The 13507-nt window shown below is 37.9% G+C and overlaps 1 protein-coding gene across 12 annotated transcripts in view; it reads right to left on the bottom strand.

The window, feature by feature from the left end:
- Window positions 1-13507, bottom strand: part of TRMT11 (tRNA methyltransferase 11 homolog) — a 70686-nt gene that overhangs the window by 10921 nt on the left and 46258 nt on the right. The gene's annotated exons all lie outside the window — the stretch shown is intronic.

A 13507-nucleotide genomic window follows, 5' to 3' on the forward strand; every position in this document is an offset into this window, starting at 1 on the left:
ATAACAATCCTTAAAATATTTTTGTATTTTTTCTCATTCCTGTATGAGGTGAACACCCACATTCTCTCTCATACTCGATTAGTAAAAACCAAGGTTTAGCAAAAATAAGGTTGGCTGATTTGTTTATTCAGAAATGATTTTGCCACAGAATATTTTTTAATCATACAAAAAACCAAATTATTAAACATGACCAGATTTTCCGATTCACTTCTTTTTCTTTTCTTTTTTGTCTTTTGTCTTTTTAGGGTTGCACCCACGGCACGTGGGAGATCCCAGGCTAGGGGTTGAATCAGAGGTGTAGCTGCTGGTCTACACCACAGCCACAGCAATACCAGGTCTGAGCCATGCCTGCAACCTACACCACAGCTCGTGGCAATGACAGATCTTTAACCCACTGAGCGAGGCCAGGGATCAAACCTAAGCCCTCATAGATCCCAGTCAGATTCATTTCCGCTGAGCCACGATGGGAACTCCTGATTCATTTCTAAACAAGGATGGCTACTTAAATTTCATAGCACTAAGCATATTACAGTTCCAAATTCTCACAAGCACAAACACAAAAATGCCAATGGTTACTAACTTCCAAGTTATACATAATTCCCAAGTTTCCATTGTGGCTAAGCAGTAACAAACCCAACTAATATCCATGAGGACACAGGTTCAATCCCTGACCCCACTCAGTGGGTTAAGGATCCGGCATTGCCATGAACTACAGTGAAGGTCGCAGACACGACTTAGATCTGGGGTTGCTGTGGCCATGGTGTAGGCCGGCAGCTGCAGCTCCAATTGGACCCCTAGCCTGGGAATTTCCATATGCTGCAGGTGTGGCCCTAAAAAAAAGAAAAAAAAAAGTTATACATAATCACCAAAAGATAAAAAAAAAAAAAATGATCTTGTCAATCAGTAGTTATAAAGTTAAAAAATACCAAATGAAAGTAATATTCACTGTGTATTTATTATGGGCAAAAAACTGCATTAAATGCTTTATATGCACTATGTAATATAAATCCATATCAGCTCTAAGAGATAAGTACATGGTTATCACTATCTACAGATGAGGACTTTTTTAAGAGTACAAGCCCAAGATAATAAGATGGTAAGATACAGAGCTACCTGACCCAAAGACTACACTCTTTAACTATAACATGATGACTTTATTTCCCAAAAGAGCAAAGTTTTTCCTCAATTCCAGAAGTAAGAGTATCATTGGGAATAAACATGTAATGAACTAACCTAAGTCTTTGATAGAGGAGCTGCCTTCCCAGAAAGGAAGAGAACTGGATCAGAAATGCTACCAACTTAGTTCTACTAAGAGGATTATTTCAGTGACACAAAATTTTCATTCTAAGAGGATACATAAGGGGCCATGGGATGCCTGAGAGTACCATTACCCTAGGAGTACAGTCAACTCGAGAAGAGGACACAAGTCTGGTCCATATCTCAGAACTATACCTGGGAGAGCAGTAATACAGAACAATGGTCTAGCATTTAACCTCACCTTGTACATTTCAACTTTTATCCAAAGTATGACTGAAGAGTCATAGGAGTGGAAGGAACATGCCATCATTGCTACTCCAGGTGTTCTACATTCTGCTCTATATCAAATAAGACCACCAGAACACGAGCCTACTTTCTTAACTACCCTGGCTTAATCCTGGCAGAAATATCTTTACTTGGTTATATTTAAAGCTATGTCCAAATGCTGACATCTTCTGCTATATTACTTCTCACAGCTCTTTGCATCATTCTCCAGTAAGTCATCAAAATCAGAAACCTGAGTCAAATCACTCTCTCCCTTTTCCTCTTATATTTAGTCAGTCCTAAATCTTTAGGCTTTGCATACCAACTCTCTCAAATCCACTCCTCTTCATCCATAATTCCCATACTACAGTTTAAACCTTCCACATCTCTCCTGGCTTTTTTTTTCCCCCTAAACAGCCAGTTGCTCTGTCTTCAGTGGAGCCCTCTCCAGTCCATTCTCCATAGGGACACCAAATGCAAGTTATTCAAATGCAAATCTAATATACTAGCATTTCTGGCTAAAATCCAAATATTCCTGGTTCAAACCTTCCCCAATTCTGAGGCAATTCCCTTAATATTCGGGAGTGAGATTCGATTCAATTCAATGAGTTTGCTGAATGTCCTCTCCTCTTCTCTTGTACAAGAGGGATCAGAACATTATCAGGCAGAGTTCCCATCATGGCGCAGCAGAAACGAATCCGACTCGGAACCATGAGGTTGCAGGTTTGATCCCTGGCCTTGCTCAGTGGGTTAAGGATCCAGCATTGCTGTGAGCTGTGGTACAGGTCACAGACATGCCTCGGATCTGGTGTTGCCGTGGCTGTGGTTTAGGCTGGCGGCTACAACTGTGATACAACCCCTAGCCTGGGAACCTCCATATGCTGCGGGTGCGGCCCTGAAAAAAAGACAAAAACAAACAAAAAAAAAAAACAAACAAACAAAAAAACCCACTATTAGGCAATAAGATCCTTCCCAGCTCTGCCTCCAGTCCTCTATTCTCTCTTTTACCCCTCTAAGCAATGAAAGATCCCCCCTACATCAAAATGCACTGCAGACTATGTCACAGAATGTCCCAGGACTGCAGTGGTGAGGAGAATAAGACAGGACAGAAACGTGTGATCCCAGCATGCAAGCTTAAAAGGTAGAGGCCTGGTAAGACAGCCAAGGACCAGGACAGGCTGGGGACCAACTCAGGCTCAGTTGCTCATGTGCCTAGTGCACCTAAACTGTCAATTACATAGCTCACTGGAGAAAGCAGGAGAGAAAAGCTGAAGCACAATGGACAGACTGAAGAAAAAGCTTAACAAAATAGCTTGTCTTTGATTTAAAAGATATAAATAGGGCAAACTGATAATAAAGAAGAGGATATAAAGATCGGGGCAGAGACTGAGAAGGAAAAGCAGAAGCCTGGAGAACCCAAAAGTAATGATTAAAACCTATATTAATTAAGGATAATCAAGAAAATATGTACTACTTATGACATTCTTTACCTATAACATTCTTTATCTGAATAACTTAGACCTCAAGATTCCCTGAGAAGATAGCAAAAGCAAAATAAGCCCCTAACAGACTATATAGTCAGTGCTACAGGGAACCAGTGACAGAGAAGTACATGCTGCTGGAAAAGTGGGGAAAGACTACTAACCTTAGAAATGCAACCTCTGGGGCAGGGGTTGGGGGTGGGGTGGAAATCTTATTTATCTCCCAGGGAGTAGAGAAGAATCATTGTGAGGTATGCATTAGGGTCCTATATTGGAACGCCTTCTTCGGAAAGATTGATTGCTCCCTGATTGTAAAATAAGATATTCACGACAAAAACTCCTGGAGAACCCAAAGCTCCAAATCTCTCGAGCAGCCAGGGATCTGGCAAGAGTGGTTCTATTACGGGCAGCATAAGTTCTGCTTCAGGGTAAGCCAGACCCTCCAGGGATTTTGACTACCATTTTCATCTAAGTGGAAAAGACATGGTTCATAAATTGTTCCACATGAAACTTCATTTATGGCCCACACATTATCACATACATATCATACATGTAAACAGCATACCTATGAACAATATGCATTTTAAATATACTCTGGGCCATATGAAATATACCATTCAGGGCATTCAGAACTTATGTTACCTCGATGCTGAAGTAAACGGTAAATTCAGTATTTTTTTCTCTTTTCTCTCTCTCTTTCATCTTGTCTTTAGTTTAGTTTGCCAGGGCTCACACTTGAGATGATGATATTCAACTCAACATATTTTTCATCACCTTTTGATAACTCTTGTCTATTCACATTCCCTGCCCATCTCAACCGAGAATATCTACAGATTTTTTTTTTTTCAACTCAGTATCTCAAAGGCTCAAGTGTTTACTTAAAAGGAGAAGAGTGTCCTCAGCAACACAACCCTTGATGTCCCTCAGTAACTCAAGCTTGTCTCAGTGTTTGAGTTATGGTTTCTCTAGCACTTCCAAATCTGTCCATCACTGTCGGTCACGAAATCATCTATGTATCATAAAACCTGAGTTGTGCCAATTTCTGGTAAGCAAGAAAGAAATACTTCATGGAAAATAAAAACACACAAAGAATTAGGAAATGCCAAGAAAGAAAATGATGGTAATATAAGATTACAGACCACCTTTCCCAATTTTCATAACTACTAGTTAAATTTTGGCGCATGCAGTAGTTAAGGAAAGATGAATAAAATATTAAGATTGTTGATTACACTACCATTTATCATTTTTATAACCAGAAATTAAGAATTTCTGTAGGAAAACTTGTCTTAGCTACAGATGGCTACATAATGGAAATATGCAGCTTTCAGACTTTTTAACCTTGTTAAGATAAACAGCAATTATAAATATGACAATAATATATAAGTTCTGATTCAAGAAAGCAACTGATATATATTTACAAACTACATGTTTTACTTATTTACATATTTACTTAATTTTCTGCATCTTTCCACAGTAGATTATCTTAATTTTGCAGATACAGAAAGAGACTAAAAGTGTTTAAATAACCTGCCACAGTCACACAGCTGGTAAGCAGTATTGCCAGAATTGCAGACTAGATCAGACCTCACTTTTTTTTTTTTTGTAGAAATTACATCAAAACAATGGTTAAAGAGTTAACTTTCCACATGGTAGATTAGTGGGTCATTCAAAATGGAGTTTGACATTTAAAGGACATTCTTCACGGAACAGCAACATTATGGTAGCACAAATTTCAGATTTAAACTTTTAGACAGAACCCCTTTAACCACTGTCCCACCCAGCCAATTTCCTGTCCTATCAGTACTGCTAATTCTAAACATAAACCACTCGAGGAATTTTAATACACTTGCCAAAAAAAAAATCAAAGGAAGCCTTGCAAGTGGTAGTGTACTTTTATGTGTACACTGCCCTCTGCTGGATGAAGCAGACAAATCCTTCCAGTAGTATTCACTGACAGTTCATAAAGCAGAACTATGCATCCGGCAGTCAGTCAGAAGCACTCGGTTTCCCTTACAGTGTGTGAGTCCTAATTGCTACAAGCATCTACAGTCACATAGCACCAGCATGATCCAGATGGTCATTTTCCTTCAAGAGACATTTGCATTATTCACACTATATCTTTTTTTTTAATGTGGAAATACATAAATACATATTTACCTTAGTGATTCTAAAGTCTATCATTGTCATTTACATCCAACCTAGAATTGCAAGTTATTCTCTGAAAAAATAACGTCCATAAACTAGACCTTATTCAGGTTAATCCTTAATTTTTTTGTAAGATTTTTATTTTTACTATTATAGTTTATTTACAATGTTCTGTCAATTTCTGCTAACTCTAGATCAAAAATAGAGCGTGAGGAGTTCTCGTGGTGGTACAGTGGAAACAAATCCAATTAGAAACCACGAGATTGCAGGTTTGATCCCTGGCCTTGCTCAGTAGGTTAAGGATCTGGTGCTGCCATGAGCTGTGGTGTAGGTCGCAGACTTGGCTTGGATCTGATGTTGCTGTGGCTGTGGTGTAGGCCCACAGCTATAGCTCCAATTGGACCCCTAGCCTGGGAACCTCCACATGCCTTGGGTGCAGCCCTAAGAAAAAAAAAAAAAAAAAAAAAAAAAGCATGAAAAAGAACAAAAGAGTCATTAAAAGGAAAGTACTTTAGTCACTTAGAATTGAATAAATGTTAACGTAAAGGGGAAGAAATCCTGAAGAAACAAAACTGTATGTTTTGTAGTAACATTTGAAGCTGACACTTTAAATGGAGCTAATGTCACTCTGGATTATAACAGGAGAACACGTATATATAAAAGCATTCTCAAACTGAGCATTATAGAACTACTCAGACTTTAAACAAACTGAAGATTCTCCATTGAGAACTCCACTTAGGTAAAACTGTCCTCTGATGACTGACTGCCTTCTCCCCAGAAATCTGCCATTCTTTGTTATCATCTCCTCCTTAAGCAGAAGAAGGTGTTACGATTTTCCACAGTAAGGCGATTCAGTTGCTTTTTTGGTTTGTTTCTCATGAGAAATGAGGCCTAGGTACCATAGGATTTAAAGTATTTGTGTAATACTGACTTCTGAAGAGTAATGTCAGGGTAACGATAAAATCCAATGTATTTTGAAACAGAAAACTTTTGGCTTGCCATAACTACCTTTTGATTGTTTTTATTCTAGAGGGGCCCAAACAATCACTGAACTGTTACTACTCATTCCATAAATATTTATTGAGTGGTGAGCAAAACAGTCAAGCTGTGTGAATTCACAGAACTTTTATAGTAGCAGGAAACAGACATTAAACAATACAAACATATACTTACAGACTGTGATTAAACACTAGGGAGAAAAGAGTACCATAAGAATATAAGGAGACATTACCTAGATGGGGGAGAAGAGAATGGACAAGAAAGGCTTCCCTAAAGAAGTGACATTTACCTGATATCTAAAGGATTAATCAAATTTACTCTTAGAGACAGGGGAAGAAAGCACTCCAGGGAACACAACCAGAGAGGAAACACAACATGAGAAGACTCAAACTAGAAAGCGGTAAGTATACTTTGGGAGCTAAAAGCAGGCTAGTGCAGCTAAGGCCTGGAAAACTAAAGGGAAGGTGGCATAAAATGAAAGTGGAGAGAAAGGCCAGAAGTAGATCAGCCTGGCCTTGAAGGTTAGGTGAAGAATTCTGAATTTTAGTCTAAATTCCACAGAAAGTTACTGATGACTTCTAAGCAGGGGAATTTCATTATCTATTTATATTCTGAAAGATACTCTGCCTACCGTACAGGAAATGCAATGGTAGGAGAAACTCCAGAAACAGGGAAACTAGCTGGAAGACTAGTGAAGTAGCCCAGGAAAGCAGCACTGCACCATGTCCTTTGAGAAGTTGGGGGAAGGATAAAAATATATGCAAGAAAACTACCACCTACTTTCGTACCCCAAGACAGATTTTGAAAAATTATCCTTAACTCCTGTCTCCCTTTCATCAGGTCCTGCTACACCTACTTCCCCTGAAACTCTCAGTTCCACTGTCTCACCCCCAATCTCCAATTTCTACCCTTCCTAGTTGACAGCCTCATCATCTTTGTATGACCATGCCAGAAGCCTCCATGCTGGTATCACAAGCATCTTTCCACAACTCAAATTTGCCTGCATATTAAAGTCTGAGTGGCCTTCCTAAAACAAGAACTTCTGCCACCCTCCTAACTCCCATCCTCAGGGCCTGCCATGGTCAACAGGATTTGAAACTCTTTGGTATATAAAGACCTAAAACCAGGCAAGCCTTTGGCTTTCCTCTTCATCTCCAACCACTCCTCCCCCAAACACTTAGTATTTTAGTCATGCCGAAATATCCCTGAATGCACCCAAGCCCTCTCATGTCTCTGTACGTCTGCTGAAAAATGTTGGCCTCTTGAGTCAATCACCATCTCTCCAGGAAGGTGCTCTCTGGTATTCACAGGTCACTACAGAACCAAGCACATTCCGTTGGAAGAGTTGGGCCATCGTTTCTCCAATGTGCAAGTTCTCTAAGGATAAGGACTGTTTTATTAGTCTGTTCAGCCTCAACACCTGATACAAATGGTTCCATAAACACATGCTGAGTGATAAAAGCCATGGCTTTCCCCTCAGGGAACAGGTAATGAAGTCAGAAAGAGAAACACACAAAAATATACGGAGTTCCCATCATGGCTCAGCGGAAATAAATCTGACTAGTGTCCACGAGGTCACAGGTTTGATCCCTGGCTTTGCTAAGTGGGTTAAGGATCCAGCGTCATCGTGAACTGTTGTGGTGTAGGTCAGAGATGCAGCTCGGATCCAGTGTTGCTGTGGCTGTGGTGTAGGTCAGCAGCTACAGCTGTGACTGGACCCCTAGCCTGGGAACCTCCATATGCCACAAGTGCAGCCCTTAAAAAAAAAAAAAAAATTATACATGATTGTAAAAAATCAGTAAAAGACAGTTTTCTTTCTCTTTTTTCCTAGTACCTTTTCCATTCACTCTCAATACTAACATCCTTCTTTACAGAGAAAATAAAGGAGTCATCAGGTATGAATTTCCTCAACTTCCCTGCCCCAGTTCAACATCTATAAGAAACTGGATTCCCCTTGCTTAAGTCTACAGTCTCATCTCTCACACCCCTCCCTTCCCATATTCTAACTAAAGTCAAAATTCTCTCAGAGAATCCCTTTACTGTCCAAAGAGTTAACTCTCTCTTTTTTTTCTTTTGGCTATGCCTGCAGCATGTGGAAGTTTCCAGGCAAGAGAATGAACCCGCGCCACAGAGGCCTGCAGTGACAACACCAGATCCCCAATCTGCTGTGTCATAAAGGAACTCATAAAAGAGTTATTTTTAAATAATCCCCCAATAATATACCTAAGGATTTATAAAAAACAACTTATAAAAATCAATTTATAAAAATTTCTGTTTGAAATCAAGAGATTTTTTCCCTAGAAAAGTATCACTTTAGGGATGAAGTTGAAAACCATTTAAAAGAAAACCAAAGGACTTCTATTTTAATTATAGGTCAGGTTTAAGTTGTCCTTTTACTTACTGACAGTTCCTGATAATGAGATAATGATTTCTTCTACCTCACCAGTATTAACCTTAAGTCATTTATATTCTCAAAAGTGGCAGCTGTTTATACAAAACAGCAGTTTCACTGCAAACACTTGAATACAAATGGCTTATGAAACTTATTCTGTGATAAGTGGAAACCAATGATGCTATCATCATAGTAAAAGCCATCAAACTGGTGATGCTCATCTTATTTTGTCAAGGAAGACTTCTGGATTCATGAAACAGATTAGAGGTATAATATACATTCTTTAACAAGGTGAGAGGAAGAAGGCAAAGAGATGGAAGAGGAAAATAGTGAGTAGATTTTCCTTCTTGTATATTAGCAGAGAGTGAAATGAAATATAAATGACAGTGCTGAATATAATGGACCTCAGTTCAGCTTCAGGGTAATTACCCATGTCCGGCTTTTGTTTAAAAATCCTGTTCTCCTTATCAAAGCTTCCCACTGTTCTACATCTGGTACTAGACAGTAGCTATAGAAACCACTTGTGCTAAAGTTATACAACCCTAAACAGCACTAGGCCATTTCCAAACCAAGGACAAGCAGGTCAAAAGTCTGGCATCCAATACTATTAAGGGAAACCTCTGGCATTATTCTTAATGGGAACAAGGTAAGGGTTAGAAATCTTCATCCCTAAATTAGGCATTTACATATAATCTGTACTTGTAAAAAAATTTAATTGCTCTGCAAGATATTAAGTTACCTAAAGCCTGTCAAAATATTTTAATAGATGTAAAAATCTCCATATCTAGAGTTCTGAAAATGAATGACATTTAATGACTGAACTTTGATATCTGGCACTCAACACATAATTTCTTTGTAATTGTAAAAAGACCATCATGTTCTATTTGTGCTATCACAATGATACAGAACCATGAGTACTTTCTACATGCTCCCCACTAAAACCTACAACTTCATGCAATTCAAAACTTAACCTCAAACATTAAAACACAAGCCAATACACAGGATAAAAATGTAATGACAGCTTATTAGTTATGATATCTAATAGTTAATTAAAGTTGAGAAGAATCTTATGTACCCTAAGCAGCAAAGGGTGAGTAATAGATCAAAACATGCAGAGACATGAACATACCTACTCTCTCGCTTTAATTTGAAGACAAGTCTTTTCCTTGGTGACTTTTTTTTAAACTGTCACAATCCATTAAGAGGATAACTAATAAAAATACACATGCATTTGTATAAAGATCAGAAACAAAATTACTTTGATAGCAATGATATTACAAAGGAAAGCAAGGAAGTGATTACCATAAAAGTCAGATTAGTGATTACACCTGCAGAGGGAGGCGTTTATGATCAAAAACAGCCACAAAAGAGGGTGCTTCAATATGCTATAATTTTGACCTTGGTGGTGGTTACAGAGGTATTGGCTTTATAATTATTCACTACACTGTACACTTAGGTACTGGGCAAAAAATACACATTAAAAATCTCAGGGTTGGGTTCATGGTGGGTTATGTGAGAAGACACAAGTTTGGGTCTGAATTTGCTCAGTGGTTAATGAATCTGACTAGGAATCATGAGGTTGAGGGTTCAATCCCTGGCCTTGCTCAGTGGGTTAACGATCCAGCGTTGCCCTGAGCTGTGGTGTAGGTCGCAGACACGGCTCAGATCCCACGTTGCTATGGCTCTGGCATAGACTGGAGGCTACAGCTCCGATTCGACCCCTAGCATGGGAACCTCCATATGCCGCAGGTGCGGTGCTAGAAAAGACAAAAAAAGACCAAAAAAAAAAAAAAAAAAAGAAGAAGAAAGAAAAAAAGAAAAACACTAGAAAGATAATTCTAAATTAGATAACTATATGATAAATAAAAAATACAACCCCCCCCAAAATGTGTTATTTGAAAATTATAAAGGAAGCTCTAGAGGATTATGCTGACTCTGTACATAAACTTCCCATTTCCCTAAACCAATCATGCCTTGGACTCCCAGATGATACTGTATATATTTCAACTGACTTCTGCCTAAGATTCTATAACAGCAGCATATTAAAGCCTGCTTTACTGTCATGGTTTGAAAATATGAGCATTAGAGCTGAAACATTAAGAGGAATGTTCTCTCTGCCTTCAAAGAACTGATTTTTCCTGCAAATAAAAGAATCATATCCAAATAGCACTGTAAGTAGAAGGATTCAGGTATCTTAAAAGGACTTCTTCTTAGAGGTAGTAGGGGATAGACTTTTTGCTTTCTTCTGGTTTACCAAAAACAGTAATTTAAAACTATTATGATAGCATTATTTTAACAAAAAAATCCAGTTTGGCAAAATCATTTAGTTGTAGAAGTATAAAAGAAAATGTCAAATGACCCTCTAAAATTTAAATTCAAGGAAAAGTACCGCTAACAGCAAAAGCAATTCATTCAGAACTAAGTAGATGATGTGATCCTTAAAACTGAATTAATATTATAATCAGCATCATCAGATTTCTATCTGCTCTTATAAGCCTCTTTCAAATATCTCAAGTTGAAACATTTTTTTTTTTTTGTCTTTGTCTTTTCTTAGGGCCACACCCGCGGCATATGGAGAGTCCCAGGCTAGGGGTTGAATCGGAGCTGTAGCCTCCATCCTACGCCAGAGCCACAGCAGTGCCAGATGCGAGCCCTGTCTGCAACCTACACCACAGCTCAGGGCAACACTGGATCCTTAAGCCACTGAGCGAGGCCAGGAATTGAACCTACCACAATCTCATGGTTCCTAGTCAAAATTGTTAACCACTGAGCCATGACAGGAACTCTGAAACAAAATTTTTACATAAAAAATCTTCCTTCTGATTTGCAATACAAAAAAGATTCTCTTGCTTTCTCCAGCTTTCACCATTGCTCTCTCACACACAGAAAGACACACACTTTGATGGTAATGAAGACTGTATTAAGACCTAGACTGAGTTCATATCCAGCTACCATGTTCTCACTTAGTATCACCGTCCTATTTTTCTCACTGATAAATGAAGTGGCACATATTTTCTACCAGGAATATTATATGATCGAAATACTTCATACCTAATCTCTCATATTTCATACCTAACCTCTAACCTTTAATTGCTCTAATCAAAAGGAAAATACCCAACTGTCCTGGCAAGAGATAGGCAAAAAACAAAAATATTTCAGAAAGAAAGATCAACTGGAAGAAACCACCTTTAATTCAAATGGCTGCCAAGTGAAAAACAACAACATTAATCCCGGGAAAGGTTAACGCATAGTGGAAATAGGCACAGGTGTTACGTCAGCAAAACACCAGTTTCTGATCTGCAACACTACTGTCATTCCACTATATAAACTTCTTACACAAAGATGAATTTCTTTCACTTCAAGCCAATTTTAAGTCATTTTCTCAGACAAGTGAACTCAGTTTCTCTTCTCTCCCTTCCCCATTTAAAAGACTGTTGTTATAAGGTTCATCTTTTTTTTTTCTGCCTCCACAGCTTCAAAATCTTTCAGTCCTCTAGTAAGTTTCTCAATGTTGCCCACTGTCCATTCTGATTAATGAAGCATTCATAGGCTTCATGTTACTGGACTCTTTCATTCAGTCCAAAATAAAACATTAAATTAACTTTCATCACCTGCCACTATGACCTCCCAATATTCCCTATCATCTGAACTATATTAGCTAGTTATAAAAAAATGACAACTGATTCAGACAATAGCATAACTTTAGCTTAATTAATGTCCATATGATATCTAAAATTAAACTTGCCTATACCTCAGTACTTCTCAAATTACTAGCAGTGTAAGGGAGCATGTCAAGTAAATAAGCCACAAAACAAGCAGGGCACATGATAAACCATTTAGTGCAATGGCAATTTAAGATAATTTTCTTATATTTAACCAAGTACTAGAGCATATAAAAGTTGCATGAATGTTTTTCAAAAAAATGTCAAGGAAGTCTTGAAAATGGCTGTTTTGGGTACACATTCATTTGTCCAAGTATACTGGTATAAAACATCGAGAGTATTGTTTTAGGCAACTTTCACTGAAGACAAACTACTACCCTTGTATTCTGAAATGTTCTGGACAACTCATATTCTGAACACGTGCTGATCTCTAGAGATCAGCATTTTTCTCCTATAAATTTTGTATGACAAAAATGTTTTACAGGAGTGACCACAACTACATATAGCAGCATCGACTACATGTTCTCTCAATAGGAAAAATGAGTCCTAGTAAAACAAATCACATTTTTCTACCATAACCCCATGATCAATGAGGAAAGACTATCTTTAAAAGAAACTTGTTACATGCCACTCAAGAATATCTGCCTTTTAATCTTGGCATATACTAAAGGTAGAATTGTGTTTTGATAAAGAGGCAACATGATGTAAAAAAAAAAGGGACATAGAATTTCAGCTACAAAGAGGAATTTTGGTTTCAAATTGGTCACTTCCTATTTAAGTGGACTGGGCTAGTCCTAAGCCACTTTCTCATCTCTAACATGGGCAAAATAAGGTCAAATGGATGTGAAACCTCTGTAAAAAATAAAGCATTATAAAAGTGCTATTTATCATTCACTTAGCTTTTGGACTTCATCAACAGGGAATAATGACAAAAAAAAATGGTTTCTCTTATCAGGCATCTTCATAAGTTTAACATGGTTAGCGAAAATTTTCTTCCTTATTACTAATGTTCAGTAAGTCTAAAAACTATAGCCAATGATGTAGAGATAAAAAATTTTATGAAATATCTATATTTTTAGATAGTTTTTTCATTTATAGCGTATGTTTATATTTTAAAGGCGGGGGGAGAGGGAGAACACTTTATAATAACATATCAAGTGGGCCAAAAGTTATACTGAAGTTAAACTTAACAGTGACAAATCAAAAATGAAGAGACACAGTATACAAAAGTGTAAAAATCTAAAATTAATAGTCTTCCATTGCCAAAATCAACAACACTGAACAAGGTCGAGAATAATTTGTTAGAT

Source organism: Sus scrofa, chromosome 1, assembly GCF_054392235.1.
Source record: "Sus scrofa isolate SSC_HxYL_T2T_F1_AM1 chromosome 1, Sscrofa_HxYL_maternal_Yorkshire_Landrace_v2.0, whole genome shotgun sequence".
Classification (NCBI taxonomy): domain Eukaryota; kingdom Metazoa; phylum Chordata; class Mammalia; order Artiodactyla; family Suidae; genus Sus; species Sus scrofa.